This window comes from Molothrus ater, chromosome 4, assembly GCF_012460135.2.
Source record: "Molothrus ater isolate BHLD 08-10-18 breed brown headed cowbird chromosome 4, BPBGC_Mater_1.1, whole genome shotgun sequence".
Taxonomy (NCBI): Eukaryota; Metazoa; Chordata; class Aves; order Passeriformes; family Icteridae; genus Molothrus; species Molothrus ater.
The window spans coordinates 19,641,574-19,654,736 of record NC_050481.2 but is presented as its reverse complement, the minus strand read 5'-3'; the positions used below and the strand labels follow the sequence as shown (position 1 = coordinate 19,654,736).

Here is a 13,163-nt window from a genome sequence, read left to right as displayed (position 1 = left end):
ATTCTTTGCTTCTAATTTGCTACCCTTATAGAAAGCATCCTGCTCCATCTTAACCCACTGATAAAGAAAGGTTTTGTAACAAAATAAGCAATGCTAGTGTGATAATAATAATGTTCAGCATAGTGCACACTACAGCTGAAAAGGTGATCATTACTTCTCCAACTTCAAGCTCAAGAAAAGCTCAATTTTTCTATTTGGCCCCAGAGAATGCCCAAATATATGCAAAACTATACACTAATATAGGGATAGATCCCATTCTACCCAGGAAACACCTGTGTACATGTAAGGGAACTCTACCATTTCCGCAGAGTTTGAAACAAATTATTCCTTCCTTCCTTTCAGAATGAGTGGCTAAAATTTGTTCTTCTGTGAGATGAGTAAAGGATAACATTTTAACCTTTACACGTTTCCTAATTTTTGCAGGAAGCTTTCACACTGCTCTCACCATCTCCTTCCTGTAACCATGAGGCTTGCACAAAGACCTTTCTTCTCCTTCACATGTGTTCTGCAGCAGAAAGACTCTTGCAAGTTATTCTGTGCTGCTTTGCAAAGAGAACTCCTTTGCACACAGGAAGGCTGCCCTGTCCCCACTAATAGTGTTCCAGGTGCAGTAATAGTGCAGCCAGCACCAGCCAAACCTAGGACATGCATATCCTCCCTCTTCTCAAGCATCCTAATCTGAGCTGCTGTCAAATCTTATCCTGCATTCTCCTTGCACCCTCAAGAGCACTCTGACTAGTTCCAAGGAGGGGGAAGGGCAAGACTTCACAAATTTTCACATCATTTCCTATTTAGGCCAGTATCTCTTCATGCCATCTCAAGAGAACAGTATGGATCCCCCTAAATGCAGTGTTAAGAACAAATGTATGAGGCCTTGTGATAATTATTACACACCTTCTATCTTTTAGGGATGAACACAGGACAAATTTCCACCTTCCAAGTCTGATTTTGTGCCTCATTTCTCATGTTTCCTCTGTGGGAAGAGACTAAAGAACTGCCCAGAGCATTTCCACTCCCAGGATTTGAATGAAAGAAATATATATTGTCTAATGCTAGATATCATTTAATAGAAAAAGTGTATTTCTGGAAAGCTTTTAGGGAAATTAATTCCTCTACAGCCTCTAATTTTAAGCTGTCCACACCATTCGTTTTTGTATCTCGCAACAGTAGCTTCCACTAATCAAAACAGATAAAGAAACTGGTTTATTACATAATACCAGTTAGTTTTCCAAAACAATCACTTTTGTGCTTGAGGAAAATCAGTTCTCTAGAGAAAAAGAGGCACCACAAAGACAAGCAATATTTTCTGACATATATTCTAAAACACAACTCCCTCCTCAACCTTCCACTGCACTTTGCTAAGAGATGCATTTGACAAGTTATGTGCTGGCTCTGAGTCTAAAGCATAAATAAAAAGCTATTTTTGAAGGCCATTTGCCAGAGAAAGTAGGGGAAAAACAACCTGCTCTTGTCACAGCTTCAGCTCCCCTTGGCCAATGCTGGGGACCGTAGGAAGATGGCACAAGAAAAGATCTGTGTCAAACAGATTTCTGGAAGCTTTTATCACATTACTGTTAAAAGCAAGGCAAAAACAGGCTCCAGAATTGCAAGTAAATATCTTGAGGATACATCTTTCTTTTCCTGTTCTATTGCTACTAATAGAAGTAATAACAAGTTTTAATAAAACTTCTCTACAGTTTTACTGAACTTCTAAGGATAATCAGTTCATTTACTGCTTATATTTACACTCACTGGTTTGGATACTTTTTTTCACACTGCTTTCAATGAATTAAAACAACAGAACCCAAACAAGGCCAATTCCAAGTCCTGTGACCATCTCTTAAATGCATTGCACTTTTTTTGTCATGTCTTTCTCTTTTTTTTTAAACTCTAAATCAATGCAAGGTGTGCAGTAAAAGCTAAGATTCTTGTAACTTTTTCTTTTGGCATGTTCAATCTTACTTACAAGTTCCTTTTTTGAGCTGTAAGAAGACATAAATTTATTATACTTGAAGCTATTTCCTCTGAACAGGGAATGCAGGAGGAGACCAGTTGTCAGAAATAAAGCCCGTGAATGCCTCTAAAAATATGTAGCAATTAAATTAATGTTTTAAATAGCAAATGAACAATACTCTACCTCTGAGATTCTTTCTTTGTATAGAAAAGCTGCATCTACTGTGACAGTGCCTTTAATTTCAACATTCACCTTCTTTCTGAGGGGGGTTAATAGCCCCATGACTCAAGTGTCTGTCACAATGGCATTTTTTGTGAAGCTGCAAACTGAGAGCCAGTTTAACTCAACCAAAGAATTGCAGGAATTGGAGGATCCTGCTTTCAAACAAACACCTTTCAATTGTGTCAAGAAATTTCAGTGACATAAACACATTAGAGTGATGTTTGAGAAGCCTGGTGCTCCCACCAGCTGGCTATAAAATTTGTGTCATTAGCTACATTCCATCAACCCCCACACCTCACTGTGCTGTACCAAACAGAACTGACATCCCTTGATGCAAATGCTTCTTGAGGGGGCAAGAATCCTGCAAAGGAATGGGTTTGGAGTTACAGGGAATGAACAGAACATTTAACACAAGCTGGGCCCTGCAGGAGCAATGTTTTAACAGCTCCCATGCTAGCAGTGCCTCTCCTTTGAAAGGTAGACCTGAGCTTTCTCTCCCTGCAGTGCTGAAACACAATGCAGCTAAGCAGCAAAGCCTGGAGCTGATTTTTATTGATTCTGCACCGCTTCCCCACTGCATCTCTGTATTCAGACTGCATGCTAAATACGGATTTGATAGAACATGTACATCTTTGGGATTGATTGGGAGCACCAAACTGAAATCTAGAAGGTAACAACGTGACATTCAGATTTCACTCATTTTCTTGAGAAGCTGAGAAAGAAAGCATTGAAGAAAAGGCAACTTAATTTAATAGACACAGCTTTAAACTAAATGAATATGAGAGCAAAAAACTCCAAAATAATTCCAGTAAGGGGATTTAAAATCACTTTCAATTGCATTTAAATTCTCTCCATCTCAACAGTGGCTACATATGCTCACAGATGTGATCTGATACGCCACTTCAAGCAGGGGACAGATGCCCTCAGGGTACAAACATTCACACTGAGTATAATTCAGGCTTTATCAGAACCTAGCTATTGCTCTGGGAGGTCTGGTCCTGCACTGCACGGAGAATGTGCTTGTAGAGATTGGACTCATCTCACTGCCTGTCTCTCTGCAGTTCAGAGAGCTTTACACAGCATATTCACACAGAGGAGAAAAGGATTAAAAAACTTCCATAAGAGAGCCAACACTTGTTCAGCAGCTTGTAAAAATGTGTTGAACTCAAGACACAGCATTGGGATATGATCACCCAATTAGATGTAATTAATTCTGCTAATCATCAACTTCATAGGCAAGCAGTATCTCTACCAATGAATAGTCACAGTCAACTCAGCATTCCAAAGTCTTATTGACAGCTAATCTATACGACAATAAAATACTACGCTTTCTTATAAATTGTGACCATCTTATTAAAAAAAAATAAGGCTCACTTGAAAAGAGACACCAGCTTTTCAAAACTGTGATCTTCAAACTAAAAGCAGTAAAAAGCTTGCATCCTCCTACTTTTTGCTTTTAGAGTTGCCACAGACAGAATCAAGTGAGAAACTTGAGTGATTTTCCAATTCAGTTTGTCATTTCTTAAAAATATTTTTAAAAATTCACATATTAAATATTTCCAAGAAAAATATACCTTTATTGACTGTAATGAGATGCACTTACAACAGTTTGACTTTCACCCTTGAAAACAGAAGTGTATGTGGATGACTAAGCATGACAGATTATAATTAGCCCTGTCGTTCCCTGTTCTGTCTTCAGAGACTGGCATAAAATAGGAAGCAGTCTATATGATTGAATCTTATATGGACTGACTACATTTGCAAATAATGAACAGAATATTCCACATGTGGGATAAAATTTTCCACTTAAACATTCTCAAAGTAATGAGTTTTGAAGTCAAAATGTAATTATTTGCAGAAAATACCTGTTCCCAAGAAAATACTAGTGTCTTAAACCTGAAGACATAGATGACTGCTAGTCTGCCTTCATTTCTATTACAAAAACTGTTTTTCATTTTCACCTACAGTAATTTATTTTCAAGTAACAGATGAAAACATCCATAAAACATTTTGTCAAAAAAAATACAGATTCCATCAAAACATTCTGCAAAAAGACACCACTGCAACCCAAACTTGTACCCTGTTTCATGTTTCCATGTAACAGACTGTGTTATCAAGTCATTTTATAAAACCCATGGTTTTGTGACCTTTAAGAGCTGCTGTTATGACTGTGTGGGGAGCAATGCACAGAAGACACAGGGGCTGGAGCTGAGCCCTAAATGGAGCCAAGCAAAGGCAGCGCTGAGATCACAGGGGCATGGCTGCCTCCCTGAGCACTCGGGGCCAGGGGAGCCCCACTCCCATTGCAGGGCTCTCTCACCAGCTCTGAGCATGCTGCAAGTCACTGCCTTGCTGCACTCAGAGCTCTCAGGCCATTTTCCACTGTCATGCACCTCATTTTGTTATTTCATAGACTGGAAGGATGCAGGGAATACTGCCAAAGCCTGCACAGTCTGTAATTAATTCAATCTTCTAAGTCAGAAAGTAGCTTTCTTCATTTAAATTCCCTACATTTGACGACCTGGGCTTCTGACAATGGAACAGCTTTTAAATTCAGTCATTGAGATACTGTATTTTTATCTCCAGATATATATATACGTATTATTCTCCAAAGGGATGAAGCCTTGCAAGTCCACTGCACTCACTAGCCTAGCATCATATAAATTATTCCAAGACTGTTTTATTTATGTTTCCCTCTACTGTAAACCCAAATATTCCCAGGAAAGAGTAATAGTTCATTAAAATATTTTTCTGGTTTATGTCCTTTCTGACAAGCCAGACTTGTCAACTGAATGTAGCACTCTCAGATTTATATGTTTGATTTTATTTTCATTATGGGATTATAAAGCAATATGCATACATATTTCAAACCAACAAGATCACTCTAAACATTTTCTCATTTAACACTGTTCTCTAGTTCTCAGTGCCATTCTGCTGCTCACCATGGCACATTTCTTTTGCATGAAAACACCCTGTTTAATCCAGGGCACTAAGAATATGCTACTGCAAGAGAAAGGAACAACAGATAGTATAAACATCATCAACCGGGGACTAATTTTTAACATTTCTTATTTCATATGAAAATTACTGAAGCAAGAAGTTCCAATAACATATTTTTTGCATGTAAGTGTTTTTTATTTCAGCTGAGTGAAAAACTCATTTCTCACACCAAAGGAACTGAATCAAGATGCAAATATTCATAAATTGAGCAAATTTATGATCTCACTGCAGCAACCTTTGGGCTCCTTTCCCAGGCCTGGCTAACTGAACACTGCCTCCCTGTCCCTGCCATCAGGCTGCAAGCCCCTAGGACTAGGAACTTGCTGCTTGTACTTTAAGGAACATAGATGTGAGAGAAATCACCTTATTGCCAGGCATCTGCTAAAAATTATTTCAGATTTTTCTTTTTGAAAACAAACAAACAAAAACCACAAATCAAAAAACCCACACCAAAAAAAAACAAAAAAAAAAAAAAAAAAAAACCCAAATGAAACACCAAAACAAGTCCCCCTTGAATTGAAAATTATAGCAAATCAGAAAAATAGTTTATGGTAAGTGGAGATGGGATTCCTTGAGGAAGTGAACTGCTGATCCTGATCCAACGAAGCACTTTGCCAATGATTAACTTCAAGTACACAAAGTGATCCTATGCAGCTCTCACCAAGCTACTAAAGTATCTGCCTGACTGTCAGCCATGGAGAAAAACTGACTGCTCACAGTTATTCCTGCAATTGTGAGCCAATCCTGCAGGTCAGCAAGGAGATCCAAAAGCAGTACTGTACACTCTAATTGTTACCATTTTCATGTATTATTAGCAAGACAGATAACTAGACACACAAAGAAGTTTTACTCAAAGTCAGTCAACTAATTACTTTATATAAACCTCCAAGCACATGGATAATACTTTAAAAAAGTATCTCTGACTCTAAGTCCTTCTCATTTGCAAAACATTTGCACATGCCCCAGACAGCATTAAGACTATTTTTGCAGAGATATAATCACACATTCATTGCAATTGACTAAGTTCTTTTTGTCCCCTATTGTTGTAATGAATATTTCCAAGCATGTACCACAATATTTTACTATCCCATCTTGAATGAGATGTTTGAAAGCATCTGGAGTTTGTTACTTTCCAAGACAATAGATAAGACATTTTGAAAGTACTGTTTCATAGTAATTGCACTATTTGCTCATTATCACCAATCTCTTATGGAAAAGTTTGTCTAAAATGTATAGGAATTATACCAAATTTCAGGTGTTTTTCCACCATTTTCAATGTTTTTCCGCATTAATATGTAATGCAAATATTAATGAAGTTGGTATGAGTTCTACCATACCTGACATGAGAGAGTATGTAATAACTTTAGCTTCCCTGAGTTTCCTCTGTGAAGAACGGTGGGCTCCATAACAGAACAAATCAAGGAAGTAATCCAATTTAGATGTTCTGAATTGCTTTACAGAGAAGTCTCTCAGTGTCCACTGACTATACAGGAAGAAGAGACTTCTAATATAAGAATCTCAGTTATGTGGCTGAAGTTAGAAGATGTGGATGCTTCCTCCCTTCAAAAATGCACATCCTGAAAATCAAAACACATTCTGAAATACAACTACTTACTGCTTGATTCACAAGGCTGAAGATAACATCCTGAAAACATAAACCCCTATGTCACATCTCACTTTCCCTGAAGAAAAAACCAACTGGTGTTGCATCCCCACTGATACCAGTGCTAACAGGACCCGTGGCATTTGCAGATACACAATTCTGCTCTGTAACACTAATAACTCACAGGACCAGTTCACTCACCAGCTTGTAAGCCAAGACAGCAGCTGTCACATAAAACCCTGCCTCCTTCTCCAAGCAGGTAACCCAGGGTAAGTCTATCCTATGTACTCTGATCTCTCACCAGTACCATTAGCAGAAATGCCATTCTCACCTGTTCCTCACTTCACACCAACCCAAACATGCAGCAAAGGTGACAAGCAGCCCCCTCTTGTCCACAAACGTTCTGTCTGAAGTCACTTGATTTTAGTTGGATAAAGCTAAAACACCAGCAGCAAGCTCACTGCCACTGCTGTCCTGGCTGTGATAACACTGTCGTCAAGCACCACAGCCCCAGAGAGGTGCAAGCTCAGAGCCTATATTTACTGACAGGGGAGATGAGGAAGGGTTATGGAGAAGACATCACCTCCAGGAGATTGTTCAACTAAGGTCAAATTCTTTATTATCCTACAATGCTATGCAGAGATTACCTTAAAAATCTTACAAATATGGCCCCCCATATTTTGAGGGTAGCAGAAAATACTACAAAGTTTTCCTGATGCATATTAGAGGAATAAACCAAGAAAATTAACCTGTTTGGCCATATTAAGCTTAGTTGGCATTAAGCTAACCATCTGTTCTTAATCAATAGGAAAAATTAAAACAAGTTCTAAAATGAAAACAAAAAAAATACAATTTGCAAAAATGTAATAAATACAGTCCACTGCATAAAAGCTTGGAATTGTTGCCCACACAAAGTATTTCCAGTAAAGTTTTTAAAATTAAACATTGCTACTGCCAAAACATTTAAATTAACAACTTTAGAAATACAAGGAAATATAATTCTTGGTAGAAAATTGTAAGGTTTCCATTCCAGGGCTGTTTCTGTGCAAATGACACACAATGAACTTCATGCCAATTTTCATGCAACAATTTCACTTTGATTTTTTTGAGTTTATTTTAAAGAAAAACATAACAGCACATACTTTAGGAGGAAAAGAAAAGGAAAAGAGTTGGTGTCTTATTTTTATTTCACCTGAAGCACAAGCTAACCAAAATTTTTCAAACCCATGCTCATACTGTAACTTGCATGTTGACTAGCAGTTTTGCCAGCTGTACCCATTTAAAGAAGCCAGTTTGTTTCTTCACAAGTGTAATTCCTGCATGCTAAATTCACAAATCATATGAACCACTACAAGGCAGTCAGGTCTTTCTTCTGGCAATGAACTCTAAACAGCATTACAGGTTTTACTGTTCAAACACTAGGCTGCTTCCCAGTGAGACAACCAGGCAGGCATTTTAACCTCTGGTCAGGTAAGAAGAGATGAAAATCTTCTAGCCCATGTGCCATCAATATAATTTCCAAGGGAAAATTCACATGGGAAGCTTAGTAACCACCCTCACCAAATTCTAAACAAACTGCTGATAGGCTTCTCCTGCACAAGTCTTCATCTAAGACACTGGACTTAAGTCTTTTTTATGGAAGAAGATTTGGCATACACAAAGAGAATGCCATCACCTATTGCAATAATTAACAGAACTTCTACTTAGTATTTTTCCAACATAAATATCATAGCTGCAGTAGCAAAAGATGCATGCTTAGAAGTTGCACCTTCATAAATAGATAAATACACTGTCTTTTGGTCTTTCCAAAGCTACCCTATCTTTTAGGTAGAGTAACTTCACTATTCCTGGATAGTCAGTTTCTCCCTTCCTGAGGGGGCAGAAGAAACATGAAATACTTTTCCATTTTTAAAGCAGTTTTTTAAATCATTATTTCTAACTAGTTCTCACTAATTAAAGAGAATAAAAGAGCAAATATTTATAGTATCGGAGGATTGGTGCTTAGCAATGCAGTCACACTCAAAATCAAGCTTTGCTTCTATCTCCTATGCTTCTAATCTAAGCAATCAGACTTAAAAGGTCTCTGGAATTGCAAAGACTTAGGTAAAATCCTTGCTGAAATGCTGATTTCTGTGCATTGTTACTGACATTTCACACTGGCACCAGACAAACTGCATGCTCTTTGAGAGATCAATCACAGCTATAGAAGAAGTCATTTACTGTGTCCCATAACAGACCGCTAGACCAATTTCAGAACGTGAGAATTACAGTAACCACCACCAGCATGAAAAAGGAGTTAGATACTCAATTAGATGAGGGGATTGTTTTTTGCTCTGCAGCTTAAGGTTGAAAAGGGGGGAGGGAATCCCTGTCACTGGCAAGCTTAAGACATCTGCACATCCCTAGCCCTTTTTTTTGTGACTACAAGATCAAAAAAAGGTGGAAGGGGGGGAAAACCTTAAGTCCCTCTGCAATCCTCTAACTAGGCTTCTATAAAATCAAACAAGAAAAACCTATGCATTTGATTTTCACTTATCCGTTAAATGTGCACAGCATTAAAGCTTATCTTATTCACACACCAAGTCTCCTTGAAGTATCTGTTGATCAGGACAGTGAGTAATGTAGGTAGGCCTGTACCCCAATGCACCAAATGATTAAGACAGATGTGCTGCAGAGCAACAGCCCACACAGGTCAGAGTATTGTCTTCAATAAAGCATCTCAGCCTAGGCAGGTTCCAATTTTCCAGTTAAATATGCAATGAGGGATAAAGTTCAATTCTAAATGACTTGAAACAGAATATAGCTGTGTTTTTTTGATTATCGTTTTCATATATAGGTTTAGTAAAAAGCCCATATTTCAGTTTACTGCAAGGTCAGTAGACAGTAAACAATAATTCAACACTTCCAATATTCATTCATCACCCCGTTAAATACGGAAATCTGGAAGAAAAAAGGAAATATAAAGAAGGAAACAGACTTACAGCAAAATGTGAGGGGAAAATAATAGCAATGTACATAAAGAGGGGGGCAGACTATGAGAAGAAATATTTTGCATTACAAGGTAGCTATATATTAGGCCAACAGCTCCCCCCAAACCCCTAAAAACCTAACTATAATGAAATCTTCTTTATGCCCAGACTGGTTATAAGAGTATAATACACTGCAGCACATACTCAGCTGCTGGATCAGTGTGTCTTAGCATCAATTAATCTCCAAAGAACTTGGTACCTTCTGCACAACATTCTTTAATAAAGTCCAGATCAACAGAGAACATGATCAAAAATTTCAGCCAGTTCTGAATAAGCAGACACTAAGAAGCAGAAGGGTTTTACTCCAAATCTGACTGTCAGGTGCAGGTACCCTGCTTCCTTCTCTCACATCACTAGTTGACTGCAAATTTTATTTTAAAAGTATAATAAATCAACAAACAAGAAACATTTTACTTTTAATTTCAATTTTTATTCTATGTTTCCTTGTGTGTACTTTTTCAGCAGTAAGCAAAGAGATTAAAGCTGTTCAGCACTGACTAACTAATAGTCTCAGTATGGCAGTTCTGCCCATTTTTTCCCCAACAGCTTACCAGATTCCCTCTATCAAGGTATCCATTTGTACTGACATGGAAATGAAGAGTTCTTAATCCACTTGTAAATTCTCCAACTTACACAAAGCTGCTTCTATTCCTTTACCCTAAATAACATTTTGGGCCCTAGGCAGGCAGAGCACTTTATCTCTCCGTGGTGCTGTGCCAACCCTCCTGTAGTATCTCTGCTTTTCAGCATCTTAGTGGAATAGACAGTGATGCAACACCCACTGCATAAGCTGAGATCACTGAACTTCTAAGTCTACTGTTTCTCTTTTTACAAAGGTGATTTGACTCTTAAGAGAGCAGCTCTTGCACTGTCCTGAAGTGAGCAGAGAAGGGAAGAGAGCCCACAGGTCCCAATGCAATCAGCTTATAGAGCAAAGCATGATAACCTTTATCTTTGCATGCCTAACTGCTAATGCTGTTATGGGTTATTAAATTATCCAGCCCTGTTAGAATCCAACTCCAAGATTTAACTCACTGACCTCAAGAAGGCAGTGTGCAATGACATTTCCTGCTAGAAAACATCCCATGATTTAAATTGCAAAAATTGCTTGGGTATGCAGTGTTTATGCTCAGTGCTTCCACAAGGAATGTCCCAATACAGATGCAAAACACTTATCTCACCATTAAGCTCTTAGTAACACCCACATGGCTAGAACAAACAGGCTGTTCTTAGCATTCCTTTTCTTCCTATACCCATTTATATTTTAGTATTTAACCATGAATATCAACATCCTTCATAAAGCCAAAATCTTTTCAGTTCAATGCTTTCTAGTCTTTCTTCTATTGAGCTAATTGGATAATCAATTTGGACATAAACATAAAATAACCCTACTGTCCTTGGCAGAGTTACTGCAGGCTCATAGTAGCCTAAATTTGAGGCAGAATTTTACACATTATCAGTCCTCCCACAACCTGAGGCGTTCCAAGCAGCCCCTGGTTGACCACTGATCAAGGACATCATACCTACTTTGATACTGGAAATCATAACATGATTTGTATATCCAATAGTCCAAGCCTGTGTTTTGAGCTATGTGATACTCTATCTACATCCCAGGATGTGTATCTTTAGGCTGCAGAGAAGTTTTAACTTCTGTTGAGCTTCTAGGGCTACTATCCACAACACTATTCTGACAATTTTCAAAAAAATTGTACAAACAAATCATATCTGATATTCAGATAATTTAAAAGCTTAGGATTGCAAATAAGAGATTTCAGCATAAAGTTTTTGGTTTTTTTTAATTCCTTCTAGCTAATATGGAAATTCAACCTTCCTAATAAGCAGCAATTCAAACCTCACATTTAAAAACACTTCAGAATTCCTTCTGTAATCACAGGATTTACCATTCTTGAAAGAACCTCAGCTGCCAAAAAAATGAAACAGAAAATCCTATGTTCCAAAGGTAAGTCTTTCAGTCTAAGTAGATAGAAAACAAAGCAGAGCTATTTCTCTGAATTAAGAGAACACTAGAAGTATACACCTATGTGCAAGACTGCATTACTTATATTCATATAAGCAATGCATTAATTTAGTAATTCAAAGATCAACTTAAGAACTTCACCACTGCTCAGATCAGATAAAACATTCAGATAACACATTAACCAAGTGTGACCAGACACAGTGCAACAAGATACTAGGACAAGAGTAGAATACCTGCCTACTGAGGTGACAAACTGGGTGTTTAATTACACCTACTAAGATCAATCTTTTAAAAAAAAAATTATTAGCTGCTTCAGCTTTTTTCCAAAAAAAAAAAAAATCCTAAATATTAGGATATACTATCACAGGAAAAGCAAAAAATGGAGAGAACTTGAAAAGAACTGCAGAGCACCATTAAGCAAAGAGGAGTACTAAAACTAAGATCCAAAAAGCAAAGTTTGCTTTTATCTACAACTCACTTGTGTATGTATATGTTAACTTTCCAGCAGGTTACAACAAGGTGCCCCTAACAAGTATTCATCCATCCTTAAATGCCCCTTGAAGTAAAACACAAATCGACAAATGTTGAAGGTAATCTGTGCTAATTATGGTGTTAGAGTCTAGCTGTCTTTTTCAACTGAAAAAAAAATTCTCATTGTCATTTAAAGGTAACCGATTATTTTGCTGCACATAACGATCAAAATCTGTAATTCCACAGGATTTTAGCGCACTTTTAGGTACTTGACAACACAATGATTTATGTCTCCAGCTCTCATTTCTTGAGGGTACAAAGAATTGCAGCTATCCAGCCCATTACCAGTTGTAAAGGCCAGAATTCGGAAAGAATCAAAAATTGTGTTCAATTCTACAAAAAAGAATATACTGATGACTGGAGTCTTTAATGCCTTTTTTTTTTTTTTTGCATATACAATTACCTCAATCTGTAGCAGACATTTTTCTACAAAAACCTAATAGCAGATTAAAGAAAAAGTCTGACTCATGTGAATATTAATCTTCTGCCCTTAAATGATCTGGAATTTCCTTCTTTCTTGATACCTTCTTCCCTTTCCTACTCAATCTTTTTACTCCAAGTGGGATCACTGGAAACTACATCCTTGGACAGGATGGGGCATGATGCACAAAAAAAGGACACTCAAACCTGCAAGAAGTAGTCCAGGCAACTAACACAGAAGGATCAGCAGGAATCCAGGACACACATCATAACCACACCTCTCCAAACACAGGGAAGCACATAATGCCTGTAATTGGCAGCTGGAGGTGAGGAGACTGTAGTAGCAGCAGCAGTCCTGGTTTTGATGTACCAGTGAAGAAAAAGCACTGGAAAGAAGAATTTCAGTGCTCCTCAAGTGCTCAGGAA

The 13,163-nt window shown here is 37.8% G+C and overlaps 1 protein-coding gene across 1 annotated transcript in view; it reads right to left on the bottom strand.

The window, feature by feature from the left end:
- CCSER1 (coiled-coil serine rich protein 1) overlaps positions 1-13,163 on the bottom strand; it is a 614,942-nt gene that overhangs the window by 582,145 nt on the left and 19,634 nt on the right. The window lies entirely within an intron of this gene.